General features: G+C 37.3%; 1 protein-coding gene across 1 annotated transcript in view; it reads left to right on the top strand.

Moving 5' to 3' along the window:
- The window catches only part of LOC100005368 (uncharacterized), a 144,598-nt gene that overhangs the window by 44,822 nt on the left and 79,157 nt on the right, over positions 1-20,619 (top strand). The window lies entirely within an intron of this gene.

A 20,619-nucleotide genomic window follows, 5' to 3' on the forward strand; every position in this document is an offset into this window, starting at 1 on the left:
GTCAATAACTGTTACTATTTAAAGTTAGGTAGGTGAAAATTTCTAAAAGTGAGCGGACATTAACTAATGCAAGGTAGTTGTAAAGTAAACCAAAAAGCCTAAAATCTTGTAGAAAAGTAATCATATATATCTTTTTTTTCTACAGTTTTATTTTACTGTACATTCATAAAACAATTTTACATGTCAGTTTTCTAGAAAAAGTCAAAACAGTTCTCATATGAGTGGAGATTATTCTTTCTGTAATAGCAATCTTAACAACCCAGGCTCATTCTGAAAACGTACCTTTTTTTACATTGAAATGTACTGCGAAATACATTCCAGGTGGTACATTTTTTTTGCAGTTTTTGTTTTCGTTAATCCACCAGAGGCCGCCATGTATGCTTTTTGAGATCTCAGATTTCTCTCGGGAGTGCCATTTCGCTGCTGTTCTCGCATAAACCCACCAGAGGCAGCTGTTGACTGACTGTTTGACTGACTGACTGACCGATCGACTGACCCACCTTCCTCCTTCCCTAAACCCAACCAATTTTATCGATTGACCCGCCCACCCACTACCCTAAATACAACTAACAATTTTTTTAAGTAATCCAGGAAAAAAAAAACCCTTGTCTAATTTTTACCACGTTTTTAGATTTAATCACATTTTCACCCTGTTACTTACTAGTTTATTTAATTTTTTTGGATTCTGTTTTTGTTTTACGCGCTTTCTGGAATCGTTCTTCACCAGACTCAAACCCCGTCGTCGTGGTCAACTCCTCTTTGCGTCTCAAATCTGCCCACGTACATGGTGAGCTAACGTGACAAACTGGTTACAGCAGGAAAACTGTCCATACGGAGGTAAGCAGTCAGCTGGTAAAAGTGCGAAAAGGCATCATACCGCCCTATAGCGTTTGTTTAAAAAAATTAAATGCAGCCAAAAGTACCTCTGGCTACACAATTTGCGGATTCCAGAAATGTATATAGGACTTCGTTTTTAGAATGAGCCTATGTTGCATCTAACACTTCAATGCACCAAATAAAACTAAAAAAAAACTTGTAATGACACCTAACAATGCTACTGTTTTGCTGTATTTTTAATCCATAAATGCAGCCCAAAAAAATAAGCAGAAGAGAACTTTAAAAACATTACCCACTGTGGTGTAAAAATGTGTGTATCTCATTTATTTGCTGTTTGGTGTCTGCAAGAAAACTGTGAAGTACAAACAGACTAAAATAGCTCTCTCTGAGCTGAAAACACCCTCAAATATCCCACAATATTTGTGTCAAGAACCTTACAAATGCGGCCAAATGCAGCTTTGATCACAGGAATAAATGACATTCTGAAATATACATTTAAAATCGCAAGAGTATTTCACAAAATGACTGTATTTTTACTTTCTTTAAAGACGCTTCTATCTCTTATTTGCTGTTGGGTGTTTGTGTGGGATGAAAAGACTGGCTCACTCTGAATTGAAAATACCCTCAAATAACACAAAATTTGATGTCGTGAACCGTACAAACGCTGCCAAATTCAGCCAATAGATCTTCCTCAGAAGGGCTAAATGTAGTATCCTCCACCACCTTGTAAACGGAGCGTTATTTCCCGATGGGCTGGTAAAAAAACCTGTGAGCGCTGATCCTGGAAATGACATGAAGCCAGTCAGTCAGATCAGTATGTGTGCCATGGGCAGACCGTCACTGATCTCAGGACAAAACTAGGTCAGAGACGGCGGCACCATGTGTGTAATGCGACGTATATTCAGTTTACTGACTCCTGATTATGAACGACTTTATTGGTTGATGCTGATAAACCTTAAGCATTATTTGGTAGAGGTGACTTAAAAGGATAGTTCTCTCAAAACTAAAAATTGGGTCATTATTTCTTGACCCTCCACTTCATTGAGTTTCTGTTTTCAGTTGTAAAAAAAGAAGAGATTTTGAAGAATGTTGGAAACCAGTAGTCATTGTTTTCCAAAGTATTTTTTTCCTACTATGGATGTCAGTGGCTATGCAGTGATGTCAAAGCGTCATAAAAAAACAAATCAATGCAAATAAAATTTTCAACCATAATTGACCAAAATTGATTTTTGGCAAGTTATTTTTGCCAATGTTACATGTCAAATTAATGTCTTTTTAATATTAAGGTAGTTTCCGAACACTATAGATAAAAAAACTAGTGTTAATTTGTAATTGATACTTGTATACGAATAAAACTTTTCTTATATTATAATACTTTTTGGGTCATTATTTTGGTCAAAACAGCATCAATGTGTGCATGTCGAATGGACGTCAAGGTTTCAACATCAAATGTGTGTGTGGGGGGTGATCTCTGGCTAATTTGGTTCTTCAAACAAGTTCATGAATTAGATTAAAATGTCTGGATGAACTGACCTGAGATCGCTGCATGTGTTGTGAAGGAAAGATCTATCGATCCTCGAAATCATGATCTCCAATGCAATGATTGGCTGACGGCATAATGCCATCATCTGTTTAAAATTCAATTATCCATGTGAGCAAAATTACATGAGATTAGCAGTAAACGGCTTGTTAAATATGATACGCAATAACTTGTTGTATGCTGCATGCTTTACAGTTTCGTCAAGAGTATTTAGCGATTTATTTAGTTTTACAGTTAAAGTAGACTTTCTTTATTATAGTAGCCATAGTAGTATAATAGTGGGCGGTTTCTTAATCAGTGTAAAGAGTAAGTGGATGTTTAAATTAATTTTGCATCACAAAAGAATTTTGATATTGGAAAAGGTGTCTGCAATTTTTGTGAAGCATCAAATCATTGTCATATTAACTGTCAAAACATGTTCACGACTGCATAAATGTATTATTTAAAAAGTTAACATCAATACATTTTCTTTTTTAACCACCAGGTGGCAGTTTTTGTACTTTTATTCGGAGTGCAGATGCAATCTGCACTCTGAATAAAAGTTTTAATAATATATATTCTTTTACTTACTAGCTACTAATTTTACTTGCTACAAGAGCTGTTGCTTTGACAACAACTCTCAAATGAGTTTCGAAGAACGAAACAATCCTGAATCATGTCAAAATCGCCAATAACCAAATCCAGCTAACTGAGTAATTCACGTACGAAGAACAGACCCCTGGGCTGCCTCGATGTTGTGCATTACTCATTTGCTTGGGCAAGTGTGACGTAACTACTATTTTCACCGCAGGTCAAAGGTTGCCATGTCCAACAATCTGCTGCTACAGTACAACTGCCACCACTCACATTAACCATGCGATGGAATAGCACTTTAGAAATGCTTAATCGTCGTAATCGTCGTAAACACAAATCAAATTAAGACGTGAAATATTCCTATTAGTTGCATCACTGAAGTACTGTACAGACATGCAAACTCGTAATCGAACTATTACGATGGTGTAGGACTTTTAGCCGCATTTTTGTGACAGGATAAGCCATACACACTCGGCTGTTTGACACTATTCTTTGCATCTACCGAGTCAGTAAAGGACTACAGACACACACATCTCCTCCGAGTGCATGCACACACACACAGTGAACTCCTGGTGACAAACACACCCATCATTATTTATGTCATCCTGAAAAATTGAAAGTTTTCTCTTCATTCAGCACGCAGTATCTATTTCTATTAAAACAGCTCTCTTCTATCAGTCCTTCATACTCGCATTTAGTAGCTTAGGGTTTGTCCAGTCAGTAGAGTTTATAGTAAAATATTTTGCGTGACCTATAAAAAAGCAAAATAACACTATTTACAAATTGATTTAAAAAAAAGCACCTAAATAGTTTTTGAATTTTGTGATTTTTTTAGTTGAATAAAAATCTAGTTTCCATTCATATATTAGCAAATATTTTGCAGTTTACCTGCCCTTTACAGCATAGAATTCATTATAATAGAAGTACAATAACATTCATTACAAGTTGATTTTAAAAAAGCACCTAGATGCACTGAAAAAAAGGATTTCTGCAAACGTGTTGCAAACAATTTATATGTGTTGAATTCAAACAAACAAATTACATTTAGTAACGTTCAGCCTAATATGTGTGTTTTAATTCAACCCAAATAAATTTTGGTTAGTAATTAGTAAATCGAGGGAATCATCTCTGATTTTTTTTCAGTGTAGTTTTGAATTTAGATTTTTTTTTCCAGTTGAACAAAAGACTATTTTCCATTCATATATTTCATTATTGAGGATCCAAAAAATAGTAACCCAATCTCGTGTCTCGTCTTGTCTCGTGGAGTAAGCATCTCGTCACACTCCTAGTTTGCAGACATTTCCATAATTAAATTAATAGACTCAATGATGGGCTAAAAGAATTTGCAGAAATCTGCAGATTCATGGGGTGAACTCATTCATTCATTTTCTTGTCGGCTTAGTCCCTTTATTAATCCAGGGTCGCCACAGCAGAATGAACCGCCAACTTATCCAGCAAGTTTTTACGCAGCGGATGCCCTTCCAGCCGCAACCCATCTCTGGGAAACATCCACACACACACTCATACACTATGGACAATTAAGCCAATCCAATTCACCTATACCGCATGTCTTTGGACTGTGGGGGAAACCGGAGCACCCGGAGGCAGGGAAAACATAAAAACTCCACACAGAAACGCCAACTGAGCCGAGGTTCGAACCAGCAACCTTCTTGCTGTGAGGCGACAGCACTACCCACTGCGCCACTGCCTCGCCATAGGATGAACTGTTTCTTTTAAAAAAAAATGCATTCTGGATTAGTGTGCTTTTGATAATCCCAATCTTTCAACTTCAACAACAAACAGGAAACAGGCAGTGAGTTTACAGCAGAACTGAGGGTTATGGGTAATGGAGTACTTGTGTTGCTGGTTTTCTGAGAGAGCAGGGTCTCAACTCTACTCTTTCACAGCTGTTGTGAGTTTAGACGAGTAATGAATTATTAAATGTGCAGTGTTTGGGCAGGAATAGAAACCTCCTGCCTTCAGAAGTGTGAAAATATTAACGCTCATCACCCGAGGCTGCGTCGTTGTGCATTTAAGGAACTGTGTGCTGCGCATCTAGGCAATACAGGCTCAATGGGAATAAGTGCTTCAGATTTCATTTTTGTGAAACCTCAAAAAACATACGTCAACATACTTTGACTGCCGTTTTGGGGTAAAATGAACACTAGGGGACAGTATGAGGACAACAACTTATGTTCCTTTTCACATTAATGATATTTACAGGGACATATTATTGATGAAAGAATTGTTTTCATGCCGCTCTTTTTGCATGAAACCAAATAAAAAGCACAAAACAGCTTAATGGTGTCTATGATTTTAATTGAAGGGTGCTCTTTTTGTTGGTTGTTGTACTTGTGGTGCAGAGTGCTTGAGATCGAGTCTGGTAAAGCACAATTTCACAAAAGATATAAAAGCAATGAAAAATCATAATAAAACTGCGTAATCGTTAGAGGTATGAACCTACACTGTTCTCACGGTTTGGTTATGATTATCATGCCAGCAATTCGGTTCAATTTGTTATTCCTTTAATACAGTCAGAACTTTAAAAACTCAAGTACATGCACAACAACATGAGCATTTATTGCAAATAAACAAAAATATATCCTGCTTGCTTTCTGAGTCCTGTTGAGCGAGTTCTTACACCCCTATGATATGTCACACGCTCAACTGAAAGGGCTGTGATTGGCTGTAATGCTCGGGTGCATTATAAATGTCAGTGGTGACTACAGCTGATCCATAATAGACGTGGAGGAGAAAACTCGCTCTGCAGACACATGCTCGTGACTGTATCTAGAAGTAACACTATGACAGCTGAGAGGACAGGAAAAGTTACCTCAAGCCAGCAGGTCAAATGGGCCACAGTGTGTGAGAGAGAGAAATGGAGTTTACTTTCAGTTTCTCAATCACAGTGAATCAGCTTCTGCTGTAACCTCAGTGTCAGTAAAAGACTGTCCAGCTAACACTCACAGTGATATGTGCAGAGTTTCTCAGATTTTTTTATTAGTAGGAGTGTTTTAGTTACTCACCTCCCTCGTCATAGAAAGCTTCTGCCCGTGACATAGCGCATATGAGATAAATGAGATCAGTACATAATAACCGGTTATGATTATTACTGAACCGATACCGAGTTGTTCAATTCTGCCTTGCGGAGCACCGAAGAAACAATTAATTTTGACACCCCTTGTAATCATGGTGCAGTTTTCTGTTATGTTTGTTTTTTAAAAATATATTGGTTGGGTTTAGGGATTAGGCCTTAAGGCTGATTTATACTTCTGTGTCAAGCGCATGTGTATGCTCTGGCACAACCTACGCGTGGTCACAAAGCCCACGGCCTGGCCATCAGCGACATTTACATGCACCTCTCAAAAATGTGGCTACAAGTCACAACGACATGTATCGCAAGCTCTGTGATTGGTCGGCTTGGTAGCGCTGAAAAGTGTGGCCAGAGATGAGAGCTGTGCGAGCCCAATGGAGTGAGTATTTACAAGTGTCAAGTCCTGTGAAGGAGCTCCAGATGAAGATTGTTGTTCTGTGTTTAACTTATGATTAAAGTTGTTGCACGTCCGCTGATTTATGCCTCAAAATTAGCAAGTTTTAACTACTTCTACATGTAGCGTTCAGAAAAAAAAAAAAACACCCAAGAAGAAACTCGACACAGAGGAACATAAGCACCTATTGCCAGCTAGTGTTTCTGAAGTGCTATTGCGGAGCAACACAAACTTTAGGGCTTTAGGTGAGACAACAAGCCCTGCCTTATGGGCATATAGAGAAGGACCTGAATCTGAAACATACAAAAAAAATGTACAAAAATGCCCATTTACATATGTTTTTTTTCAGCCCCCCTGTTTATTCTTTTCCTCGTTTTCTGTTAAATGAAGAGCAGATTTTTTCAACACATTTCTAATCATAATAGTTTTAATTACTAATTTCTAATAACTGATTTATTTTATCTTTGTCATGATGACAGTAAATAATATTTTACTAGATTTTTTTCAAGACACTTTTATACAGCTTAAAGTGACATTTAAAGGCTTATCTAGGTTAATTAAGTTAACTAGGCAGGATAGGGTAATTAGGCAAGTTATTATATAACGATGATTTGTTCTGTCGGCTATGGGGAAAAATTGCTTTAATGGGTTAATAATTTTGTCCTTAAAATGGAGTGTTTAAAAAAAATAAAACTGCTTTTATTCTAGTTGAAATAAAGCAAATAAGACTTTTTCTAGAAGAAAAAATATCATCAGACATACTGTGAAAATTTCATTGCTCTGTTAAACATCATTTGGGAAATATTTAAAAAAGAGAAAAAATTATATATATATATATATATATATATATATATATATATATATATATATATATATATATATATATATATATATATATATATATATATATATATATATATATATATAATAATTTTTTTCTCTTTTTTAAATATTTCCCAAATGATGTTTAAATATATTAGTACGCTATTTGATGGCATATAAACATCATGTACTTTGTTCTGCCATGTTGTAAGCATAATGATGTTTGAGATATCCAATTACTTTTCATTCTTTTATGTTGATCTAATTTTAGTTGTTTACATTTCAATTTATGTAATATTACTTTGACTGTTATTATTATTTTTTATCATTATAATACTTTAATTGTGTAAACTTAAAAGTTCAGTTAAATCATAATAAAATTCCATAACTTGACAGTGACATGATTTACCAAGCTACGACGATTTACTTTACTTGCTTGAGATTTGTGACTTCCACATGTGTCACTTTCTCCCACCTCTGGTAAACAGCCATTTTTTAAGTATTTTGAAATCTATGTTGCGTATGAGTCATATATATTTTTAAATGAAAAATCCAATCATGAACTTGTATGTGATTTATGTAACTTGTATGTATTGCCATGTATCCGATTTCTATATGGATGAGTAGGCACTAATTCAGAGAAAGTGAAAAAACATATGCAGTCCTGTTGCAAGGTGAAGTGTTAGCAGTGTTTAGCACTGTGACAGGTTGAAGAGTTCAGATCCAAAAACCTCCAAGTGCCATTTGACATTGTCTTCTAAAATGTGATATTTTTTTCAGGCTCATGTGTAGGTTCAGTAATTTCACTTGTATGGCAAAAAATGAATGACTTTCATTGTCTTTAATGTGAAATAACCAATCATAAAGAAAAGAGGCTGTGAAAAATCTTCATTTTAGAAGAAAATTTCAGATGACACTTTAGGTTTTTGCATCTAAACTCTTTAAAATGTTCCACAGCGACAGAGTTGCAGCTGTTGTTGTTCTTCGAAGGGATTCTGTGTGAAATTATGTTTACCTCATCACATGCACTCAGCAACGGGCTAATCCGACAGCGCAACTCGATCTTCAGCCATGATAATGAGTGAGTTCAGCCTCCCGCTGCTCCTCAAACTTTCCTCATCTTTCAGCTCTCTCCGTGCGGATAAATCCCATTACGAGAGTGGAAAAGCCCTCAGTCCATGTCCTCGGAGAGACTGCAGATTCAGAGTCCCCGACTGACCTTAACATTTCTGAACTGGGTGAGCATTTGCTGCTGGGCAATTGGCAGACAACACAGGCGTTTAACACTCTCCACTGTGACCTGTGGCTTTACACCGTGGAGTGTTTAACAGAGAGCACCGTCTGGACACTTTCTCACCACTGTGGGTTTGATGGCTGGACAGGATGAGCTTTGACCAGCGCAGTGTGATGGGAAGACGTAAAGCATGTGCGTATGTGTGTGTTTGTTTACACTTACTGTTTCAACAGATTTCAGCAGAGTGGCAGCAGTTACAGGTCATGCTTTCTCCTGCCCACGAGATTCACTATCACTGCTGCTTTGTGCTAGTGATATCAACAAACCCCCTCTATGGACTAACATTCTGAGCTTGTCCACTTTTAAAGGTGGTCAAAAATATGTTTTGATCGGATTCCTGTTGTAGTGTTAATGCTCATGTGGTTGAATGTGTTCAAACTATTCTCCATCACTGACCTCATACTTTACTTACACAGTATACATAGCTAGAAGGGATTTAAACTTTGTCATCTGAAATAATAAGTTATTGAGAATTAAACAATATAGTAAGCACAATATAAACTGATTAGTCTTGATTCATTACATTTCTGCAAATATCTGCTGTTATTTGTAATTAGGGCCAGACAGAATCTGCAGACATTTTTTTCGCTGACATACTTTGTTTTCCAAACAAGTGGATCTTTACAAAATTCATTCATTCATTCATTCATTCATTCATTCATTCTCATTTCGGCTTAGTCCCTTCATTAATCTGGGTTCACCACAGGGGAATGAACCATCCATACACACTCATTAACACACACACTATGGACAATTTACCCAATTCACCTATACTACATGTCTTTGGACGCCAGCACAGGGAGAACAGGCAAACTCCACACAGAAATGCCAACTGACCCAGTCGAGTCTCGAACCAGTCACTTTTTGCTGTGATCGTTCTACCCACTGCGACAACTTGACCCCCATCTTTACAAGATTTGCATTGGAAACCTTAAAAGTTTAAAAGTTATTATTTTTGTTATGATCACCAGTAGTGTTGCCCTTCCACTTTGTTGGAGAACACTTCCTGTCATTCTACCGAACTCTAAATCCCATTACGCCCTCCAGTCACACACCTGTTTCAGTTTACCTCCTCATTACACACATACACATATAGCTGATGCTGATCAGGACTGATTACTTGGGCAATATACACTCCACTTACACAGACATCCTCATGCTCAGTCTTCTGATCTGAAACTAGTGTGCAACAGAGGGGCATGATGGGATATCTAGTTCAGTACAATGGCAGATGTGAAGATCAGGTGAAGGACATTGAGTGTTCTCCAGCAATCTGCAAGAAATAGATCACTGACAGTGGCGTAGCGGACGGGCCTGCAGTCATCACGATTTTCAATAATTGTAAATCCGGCAACCACAATAATCAATCTCTTAGGAAAAACTGTGGTCAGCACCAAAGTTCACAGGTCTGTGTTCTCTGAACACCTCTCAAGCGGTGGACTACTTCATTTTGATTGCTTGCTGCCGAACCGCGCCATAGCTCATACCATAAAGTTGACTTGATTTCAACCATCCTCGACGCTCACACCTGAGAAGACGCGCCGCGCTGTTTCTCGCTGCCGGTTCTCATTGAAAATGAATGACTTCTGGCTACTTTGACTGTCTCGCCGCTTTCGGTTTGTGATCGCTCCTCAGTTTGTGAAGGCTTCCCCACCTCACTTCCCCGCTCCTCAATTTGTGATTGCTTCCCCTGCATTGTTGCTCCACCCCGCCTCCCTTTCCCGCTCCTCAATTTGTGATCGCTTCCCTGTGTTTTCTCTCACCCAAATCCTTCATCATTGGGCCCCGTCAGTGATCCCTGCAGGGGGGTCTCCGCATTTTGCGCTACGCCGCTGATCACTGATGATCATAACAATATTAATTACGGCAAAATACACATGCCTATAGAACATATGTGGTCATGTATCATGCATTTTAGGCTGGATAGTGTGGAGAATGTTTTTCTGAAACCGTAAAGGCTAATTTATACACGTGTGGTCACAAATCCCTTGCGTGGCTGACTCTCAAATAATGTAACTACACGTTGCAGCGACGAGTAGCACAAGTTCTGTGATTGGTTGGTTTGTGTAGCTGTGACGAGTGTGGGCGGTGCTGAGAGCCATGAGCCCAGAGGTGGTTGGAGCGAGTGTTTACAAGTGTTAAGTCCCATAAAGGACGTCTAGATGGAAACTTTTGGTTTGTGTTTACGTTATGATTACAGTTGTTGCATGTCTGTCGGTTCCTGTCTCTGATTGAGTGAGTTTTAGCTACTTGTACATTAAGGTTCAGCGTATATTAGGCATTCAGAAAAAACAAAACACCAGCGAAAAACTCGACACAGAGGAACCTAAAAACCTCCTGCCAGTTAGCATTTCAAAAGTGTTATGGCAGAGCAACACAAACAACACGCAGAAGTATAAATGCACAACTACACACAAAGCAGACACCGTGGGTCACGCCAATCACTCGATGCAGACGTTTACATTAGCCTTAAGTGTGTGTGTTTTCATTCTAAAGATCAATTCTAAAAAAGAAAAACACACAAGTCTAAACCTGAAAAGAAGCCTAAAAGAAGAAACTCATATAAAACTAGCATGGCCTGAGGGTGGGTGAGTAAATAATAGGATCATTTCCATTATTGGGTGAACTATTCTTGTGAAGTACCATCTCAAACACTGAACGTTCATGGCAGTGTGTTTACTCTTCTTTTGACACTGTCTTCATCTTCAGCTCTGAAGTTTACAGTCCCTCTGTGCTTTATCACTAAACACTCGTGCCCTCTCCAAACAGTTTGAAGACACTCTAAACTCCTCAATGACATGGAACAAAAACCTAAACAGGATTTTAAAGACGTTGACTGAATTTGTCTCCACATGTCCACATGTATTAACTGTTTGCTAAAAGCAGATTAAGATGATTCCAGTAAAGCGTCTTATTACGTTTGGCTCTTCTGCACATTTCTTCGTCACTCAATTTCAGGGCGTGAGATGCTGAAAGCATGGAAATATTCTGTCTCTCTGTCATGTTTGAAGCATGTTGAGCAGGAGGAATCAGTAGGTGTGTTTATGTGGAACGTGTTAATCCATTTAAAAGCCTAATCTGAGTGAAAACGATCCATATCAACACCTTAGTCAATCAAACGCCTCAAATGTGCAAACCGAATCAAATTGGAATTAGTTTTAGAGGTATGGGATAAACCTTTCTATAAGCCCAACAACATGTATGCCATGTAGATATATTATATTTTAGGTGTATTATGGTAAGGGAAGCCCTAGCTAGTGCATGTCCTGAATGAGTTGCAAGGCTTCTGGGCCTGCTGGAAGACAAATACACTGTGAAAAATGCAGGATTCCACACAATTCCTTCATGTTGTCCCAACACAAATCAATTAACTTAATTGTTTTTGTAAATTTAAGTGAATTGAACATAAAACAATTAAGTTGTCCCCCCTCAATTTTTTTTTTTTTTAAATAGGTAGTATAAACAAGCAGCAAAAATAATTTGAGTGTACAAGATGACAGAAAAACTGTAGATCAGATCGCATGGAAAAATGAAGCTAAACAGCTTTTCTTTGGCCTGTTCCCTTTTTTATCAGGGCTCGCCACAGCTAAATGATCTGCTCCTGTCAATCTGGGTGAAGCTGTATACAGTATGTGTACAGTCTTATGCAAAAGTTTGGCCACCCCTGATAATTTTCATTATTGCAAACCATAGTCTGCTGGCCTTTCAAATCAGCAAATTCATTTGGATATATTTTATACGAAAAAAGCAACATTTCAGTTCTGACATAACATTTTTTTATTAACAGATGCAATGCAATTTTCAAAATCTTAACAAAAGCAGACAGGTGCAAATATTTAGGCACTCCTACAGAATAATGACATCAATCCATTTTAGAGCCACCTTTTGCTGAAATAACAGCCTGCAGTCATTTCTTATAGTCAAGGATATGTGAATCTTGCCGAAGGCATTTTGGGTCATTCTTTCTTTCAAAACTTCTCCAGTTCAGTCAGATTTGATAGGTGCCAAGCATGTACAGCCCTTTTCAAATCAACCCATAGATTTTCAATGATGTTCTGGGGGTCTAGGATGGCCATTCTAAAACATTGTATCATGTCTGAGAATGAATAACTTGATAGATCTGAAATGGGTCATCTGCTGAAACATCAAACCCTAAAGTAATTTCTACCTCTTGACTGATTCCTGAACAGTGTTCTTCAGAATCTGCTGATACTGGGTGGAATCCATGTGACCCTTAACTTTGAAAAGGTTTCCAGTACTTGTGCTTACCACACATCCCCACAGTATGATGGACACTTCACCATATTTCACAGTAGAGAGCATGTTCTTCTCCTGGAATGCTGTGTTCTTCTTGCAAAGCATCTATGGTTCTGTCTACAGTATATTTTTCCAACATGATTCAGGCTTGTCCAGATGACCCTTTACGTACCTCAAAAACTCCTCTTGTTGGCAGAATGCAGAAAAGGCTTCTTCTGCATCACCTTCCATTGAGCTGTTCTTTGTGAAGAGTTTGTGGAATGTGGAATGATGTGCAATGACATTATTAGCAGCAAGACATTCCTGGAGCTCTTTGGAGTTGGTCTGTGGTTTGTCCATTCAAACCATTTTTTGCCTTTGCCTTTCAGATATTTTTCTTGGTTTAGTACAGGGGTCACCAATCTCAGTCCTGGAGGGCCGGTGTCCCTGCAGGGCTTAGCTGCAACTTGCCTCAACACACCTGCCTGGATGTTTCAAGTATACCTAGTAAGACCTTGATTAGCTTATTCAGGTGTGTTTGATCAGGGTTGGAGCTAAAATCTGCAGGACACCGGCCCTCCAGGAACAAGTTTGGTGACCACTGGTTTAGTACATCTTTCTTTTACAAGAACTGTTCCTGAGGCCTTTCATTTTCTTAGTATATTTCTGGCTCTGGAGACTTTAAACCTTTGTGATAGCTTTTTGTATCCTTCTCCTAACTCATGCTAGTGAATTATCCGAGGTCATTAGGAAGTTTCTTAAGGTTCCCATGTTGCTACTTTCAGGTTCATTATAAGTAGAAACACAATTAGCAATCAGCTATCTTAAATGTTCCTTTTCGCGATTGGTGGCATCTGTGTTGGGATCGTTAAGGTTCACTGAGTCACTCAAATTTATTTTTTTGTTGTAATCAATCAGCATTAAGTGTCTATAGGTTTTGAAATCCACACGAAAGAGAGGGTGCCAAAACTTTTGCACAGCCTACTTTTCAGTTTCAATTTAATTTCACACATCTCAGTACTGCTACACTATGTATTTGTGTCTGAAAAATGTGACATTATCTAGCTTACTCTAGAAATCGAATGGCATTTCACTGTGATCTTCTCATATAAAGAAAGTGCACATAATTTTGCAGCTACAGAGAGGTGCCCAATTTTTTGCATAAAACTGGATGTGTTTTACACACACACACACACACAAACATATGTAACTTTGTCCAGATTGACAGGGCTGGATCATTCAGCTGTGGTGAGCACTGATAAAGAAGTACACAATCACATTAAAAATAAGTTATACAGTGCATCCGGAAAGTTTTCATAGCGCTTCTCTTTTTCCACTTTTTTTGTAATGAGTTACAGCCTTTTTGTTACAGCCTCATTTGGATTTAATTAATTTATTTCCTCAAAATTCTACACACAATTCCCAATAATGACAATGTGAAAAAAATATTTTTTTAAATTGTCGCAAATTTATTAAAAATAAAAAACCTGAAAAATCACATCCAGACTCATGACATTCAGTTTGTGAATTAGGGAAATTGTGGCAGGTCTGTAATCCTGCGTTGAGAGACGAAAGAAGCTTAGGGTCGTTTCACGGGCCATTAGAGGATGATGGGAGGTCAGGTTTGTGCAGGGAGGAAAACAGCATTTCAGCTTCAAAATGTGATTACAATGAGCGGGCCGTATTTGTATGATGGGATTTAGATCGCATTCACCTTAAGAGACTGCAGACTCCTGGCATGTCACATTTAGTAAAGATATGTGCTTGTATATGGCAATGTGCATTTACACTAATGGAGACTTTTGTCATCGAGAAACATTGCGGTTGATTTCCATTTAAATAGGGTCATTTTTCAAGCAGTTAAAACCTTTTTTTTGGTTGCTGTAATTCTTTAGATGATGCATGTAATGTGCTGAAAGTGCACGTTGAAGCTGTTTTTGTTGTTGCTGTGGTTATTCAGAGAAAATGCACTTTGCTTTCCTACACATTGCAAACTTGCCATTTCCTCTGTGCAAAGATGTGTGCTGCTACAAGGCTGTATGATGTATGATTTTAAAAAGATGAGGTTTAGATTATTTGGTGAAAAGTAAACAAGGAGGTAACTTAAATAAATCAAAGGAACAAAAACAAGTTTTGAGGAAGCCCTTGATGTTAGGTCCATTTATTTATCACTTTTTTTCTCTTTTTTTACAAAAAATAAAATAAAAATCAAAGCCTTACCTCGGCGTGCATCCAGAACATATTAAACTGAAAGTGGTGACATGACATTTACCAGCTAATCAGGAGCTGAGAAGCAACAAAATGTACAGACTAGTGGTAGGCCATTATTGGCAGTATTGTCGTTAGGGGTGTTTTTTCGGTGCACCGCGATGCTGACACATATATATATAAATACACACACATATAATTAACCCAATTTTATTAATTATAAATTAATAGCAATGTTTTTCATTTGTGTTGGTGCGATACTTTGTTGTGTGCAATTTAACATAATTGCCTCTAGGAGTCGCCAATGGAAATAAAACAAACACACAAGAAATACACGTACACCAGACATGAAGTGGCGTGGACCAATGCACATTCTCATGTTAATTTTATTGTTAGTAAATCTAAACGTGAGCTTGAAACCTGACATACGCAGGTTGATACATGAGGCCCCTGGGCACTGACACACACATACAGCTGAAGTTCATAATTGAATGATTACATGGATGTGGCGAGGGGGCGTGGCCGAGAGCTGTGGGAACGGAGTGAGGCTACCGCGTAAGTGGATACACCTGCGGTGCCCACCTGCCTCGAATCCCACGGAAGGAGCTCTGGACTATAAAGGGAGGAGCGATGGAAGAGGAGGCCGAGAGAGGACCGGGCCCGGACATATTTTACTTTTGCTTGCAGTTTGACCGTTTGTTTTGGTTTAGACGGCAGCCTCCGTCACTGTTATTAATAAATCATTTAAAAACTGCGTCGGTTCTCCGCCTCCTTCTTCACGGCGGCCAAAGGGCCGTGAACTTCATTACAGTGGACTATACATACACGCCTGTTTCACACACTCTTTGCTGAGTTTTTTTTTTTTCAAAGTATTACTTTTTGTCTAGCCTTCCCGTGCTTTTGACCCATGTTTTGTTTATTGTATATCCTGTTTGCTGCCTGCACCAATCTCTTGCATACTTTTGACTCTTTGGATCATCTATATGCTCCAGTTTGTTCCTGTTTTGACTGTTGCCTGCCTCAACTCTGTTGTCCAGAATCCTACTGTTACATACAGTTGAAGTCAGAATTATTAGTCCCCCTGAATTATTTGCCCCCTGTTTATTTCCCCCCATTTTCTGTTGAACAGAGGGCAGATTTTTTCAACACATTTCTAAACATAATAGTTTTAATGACTCATCTCTAATAACTGACTTATTTTATCTTTGCCATGATGACAGTAAATTTTATTTTACTACATATTTTTTAGGACACTTCTATAAAGCTTAAAGTGACATTTAAGGGTTAATTAGGTTAACTGGGCAGGTTAGGGTAATTAGGCAAGTTATTGTATAATGATGGTTTGCTCTGTAGACTATTGGAAAATATATATTCCGCGGACGCATTCATACATTTGAATTTTTTACTACGTACGCAGATTTACAGCTTTGTTTGTACACAATGTTTTAATTCAATGCAAGTCTTCGTACATGAGGCCCCAGATTACTGTCAGCTGTGGCAGGAGTTATTGGAGTAATGACTTTTGGGAGTTGTAGTTGGCTTCAGCAGTGGTATTGTAGTTCTCCAGTGATCTGCAAATGTTAGATCCCTGGTGATTGTGACAACATAAAACAAATCAGAACAAAGTGTAATAAGATATTAGAAATTACAATAATTCAAGTTGACAATTAGCCCAAATATATCTGAATAATGTATAAATGTATAAATGTATAAATGTATAAATGTATATATATATATATATATATATATATATATATATATATATATATATATATATATATATATATATATATATATATAATACATTCACTAACATTACCTAATAACGATGAACAATACTTGTACAACAATAATAATCATATTTCAAAATGTAGTAATCCGTTATTAAAATGCAAAATTTATGCTTGTCAGCATTAGTTATTGCACTGTGAGTCAACAAGAACTAACAATGTGACTTTATTTTCATTAACTTACATTAACAAAGATACAAAATATGAAAAACAATATTAAACAATCTAAAAACAATATCAAGCAATTTATTTAAACAAATGAACACATAGATGTTACTATAAATGAAACAAACAAATATAAAATATAAACGTAAAATAATTTTAAATAAAACAATAATTCTAAAATAGTTTTATGATGTAATATAAAAATGCATATTATAAAATAATAATTAATTAAATAATAAAAATTTTATTAAGTCAGACTAACACCAGACCTGGATGGAATTAGAATCATATTTCAAGTTGTGACCGACATTTTTGGACTTCAGCTAGTAAGTGTGGCTCAGTGTTCTCTGTTAAACAGAATAAATGCTTTAAGTGCGAGTCTATCTTGTTCATGCACAAGCACAGAAAAAAGGACAACATTACAAAGCGTCTTCCCTCAGACAGCCTCAGTGTGCGTTCTCATGTATATGTTGTGTTCATCAGCGCTGCTATGGAGAGAGCTGTGAACAACAGAGATGTATGAATTGTTGCTAGAGAAACCCTCCCATGGGGGAAGCGCTAAACAACATACTCCTCCAAATACTTGCCCTGTTTAAAGACTCGTCCTGGGTCTAATACTGTCTGTCGGCTTTCAGCAACCTCCGTTTATCTCAACACTCTCTTTCTCTTCTCTCGTCCTTCAGCTGAAGATGTTGTAGGAAAAAAGCAGAAATCTTTACTTGAAAACTATATTACTGCATTAAAATAATTAAGACATTGCTCTGATTAAAGACACTAAAATAAAGGTACAAAATCTGTCACTGGGATGGCACATTTTCAAATGGCACATTTATCTGCTACTTTTCATTGTTTAATAACATTAAGAAAAAAAGTGATGTACATTGACCTTATTCTAAAATGCGGAAGTGCGCCTGTTTTCGCGATTGTCTTAGAACTTCCGATTCAGTCGCCTATGGGAGAAATGACTAGGAATAATAAACGGCAGAAAATGGTCAAACTACTTGCTCTACAAACAAATGTTTGCATGACTATACAGACCAAGTAGAATAATATAATAAGAAAATATCAAATTGCAACATCAAGCAGCGTAATGAGCAGTTTTTAACGTCAAAAAATGAATGGAAGTGAATGGGACCGGAAGTGTCACGACTGGGTATCACAAAAACAAGGGAAAGATCCAAGTGCAGCAAAACACATTTATTGCCAAACAATAAAGATCCCAAAAAAAATGACAAAGGGACAGGCAAGGTACCAAAATCGATGAAAACATAAAGTGCAAAAATGAAGCACAAAAGTGAATCAAACACAAACTAATCAGGTATCCAAAAACATTGTAATGATACTAAACAAAGTGAACAAACAAACAAACCAAACACGATGAACCAGATTATGAATAAAGCACGACAAACCAAAACAGAACATTGAAAATCCAAAGGCAAACTAAACACAACATAATAGGGCTTTTAAAGACAGAACTAATTAGACAATAAGGGACAGCTGGAAACAAGGAGTGATCACATGACTAGGATACAAAGCACAAAAACTAAAACAAAAACTGGTGCCCTTGAAAACCACCAGAGGGCACTGCAGCAGGTGTGACAGGAAGTCTCAAGCCAAAAAGATTCAAATGCCAGCGCCCGCTCGTCAGCGGAGAATAAGGTGAATATAATGTGCAACACAGGCTCATTCTGAAAATGTAGCCCTATATACATTGCTGGAGATTGCAAATTATGTAGCCAGAATTACGTTTGGCTTCATTTCATCTTTAAAATGAACGCTACAGGGTGGCATGACGCCGTTTCTTTTCACAATAGCAGCTGACTGTCTACCTCTGTATTCACCACGTATGTCAGCGGACTTGAGATGCAAAGAGAAGTTGACCGTGACAACAGGGTACGAATCCTGTGAAGTTTGGTTCCAGAAAGCAGGTAAAACAAAAACAAAAGCCAAAAAAAATTAATAAAATAAACAAGTGAATAACAGGGTGAGAAAATTTTAAAATAAAGTGGATTATTAATAAAGGCCTCAACAAGCAACAAAACATTTTTTTTTAAGATGTCAGATTTTCTTCCTTTATTTCTCAGTCTTTGCATGATTTTCGCCACTAGAGGGCATGCATTCACAACAAACAAATGCTTTTTTGATGACGCTTTGTCTGAGTGTGGAATCATAGGAGTTGTCATCTTCATTACATCCTGCTATGTGAGTCCTGTTGAAAGCATGTTGATGGATAAGCGAAAGAATTTCGCAGTATTATGAAGCAAGTAAGACTGAAAACTGTGGAAGCAAAATAAGTGCGCTGAAGCAATTGCTAATTAGAGATGAGCACGACATGGAAATACCCCTGTCTTCTTCATTGGTATTCATATTTACATGGTAATTCAAAGCATACAAGTTACTACAGATAAAACCAAAATACATGCTCATTTTAGTTATAACATGTTAACCACAAAACAAAGCATTATTTTTGTACACTAATCGTAATTATACCATGGTGTGTGTAAGTAAACTGGGGTTATATAAATGGCAAAGCATGTTTATTGTAATTAAAACATGGTATCTGTGGTTATTCAAAAGGCACAAACCTCTCCTCTCGTTGTTCAGCCGTAGATGTTGCAGGCTTTTCTCTGGATGCGAAGGAATATTTAGGAAATGTGCTGACAGCAGCATCAGACGGAGGAGAGAGAGAGAAAGAAAGAAAGAGAGAGAGAGAGAGACAAAAAAGAGAGAGGCTTCGAATTTTTCTGGTGGTTGGAGGATGTAATCATATTTTTGGTGTGTGCGATCATACCAAGGATTGTTTTATAAAGCAATCACATTACACACACAATTCACACCTAAAATTGTAAAAATGGTGAGCGCTTTTGGGTTGCCATGACCTCCTTTTCTGGGTCGCTCTTTCGTCATATCCAGCTCTCTCTCTCCCTCTCTCAGTCTAATCCTCAGCTTTGGCCAACTCTCTCTCTCTTTCTCTCTCTCTCAGTGTGTGTGGGTTTCGAGGGGAAAGCTCAGGCCATCTTGAAAAATTGATATGTGATCCCGTGTGTAAAGGAGAGAAATGAGTCCAAACATCATCACTGCTCTCTTTAGTTTGGTGATAAATGTGTTCAGAAACACACACTAGATGATGGATTTCTTCATATCCCAGGCTGATATTTTTAAAGACACGATGACAAATGTCAAGAGCAGGTGCTGTTTAATAGAAAAATGGTGACTGACTGAAAAAAAACCCAAACAACATAAAGCCCCGACATTTGAGTAGTTAATCATGTTGATGTTTAGTTGAAAGAAATGCCTACAGTATGTTGCATATATAATGTTTTTAAATGGAGTTGATATATCGTATGCATTTATTTGGTCAAAATACAGACAAAACAGTTAATTAAGTTAATTAAGACTTAACACACTGTTAAGTTTTATATATTAAGATGTTATTTATTTAGCTTGTAATATTATTTAATATCTGCACTGTTAATGATTTGTATAAATTACACAGTATTGAACTGTAATATGAACTGTATTTTATTGTTGGATAGTTATGCGGTGTTACTGTATTGTAAAGTTGCATTGTGAAAATGATTGTATATTATGCAGTAAAGTTATATAATACTGTAAATATATATACTGTAAAAAATGTATTCTAGTTTTATGGTTTATTTCTGGCAG

The sequence above is a fragment of the Danio rerio genome, chromosome 23 (genome assembly GCF_049306965.1).
Source record: "Danio rerio strain Tuebingen ecotype United States chromosome 23, GRCz12tu, whole genome shotgun sequence".
Classification (NCBI taxonomy): domain Eukaryota; kingdom Metazoa; phylum Chordata; class Actinopteri; order Cypriniformes; family Danionidae; genus Danio; species Danio rerio.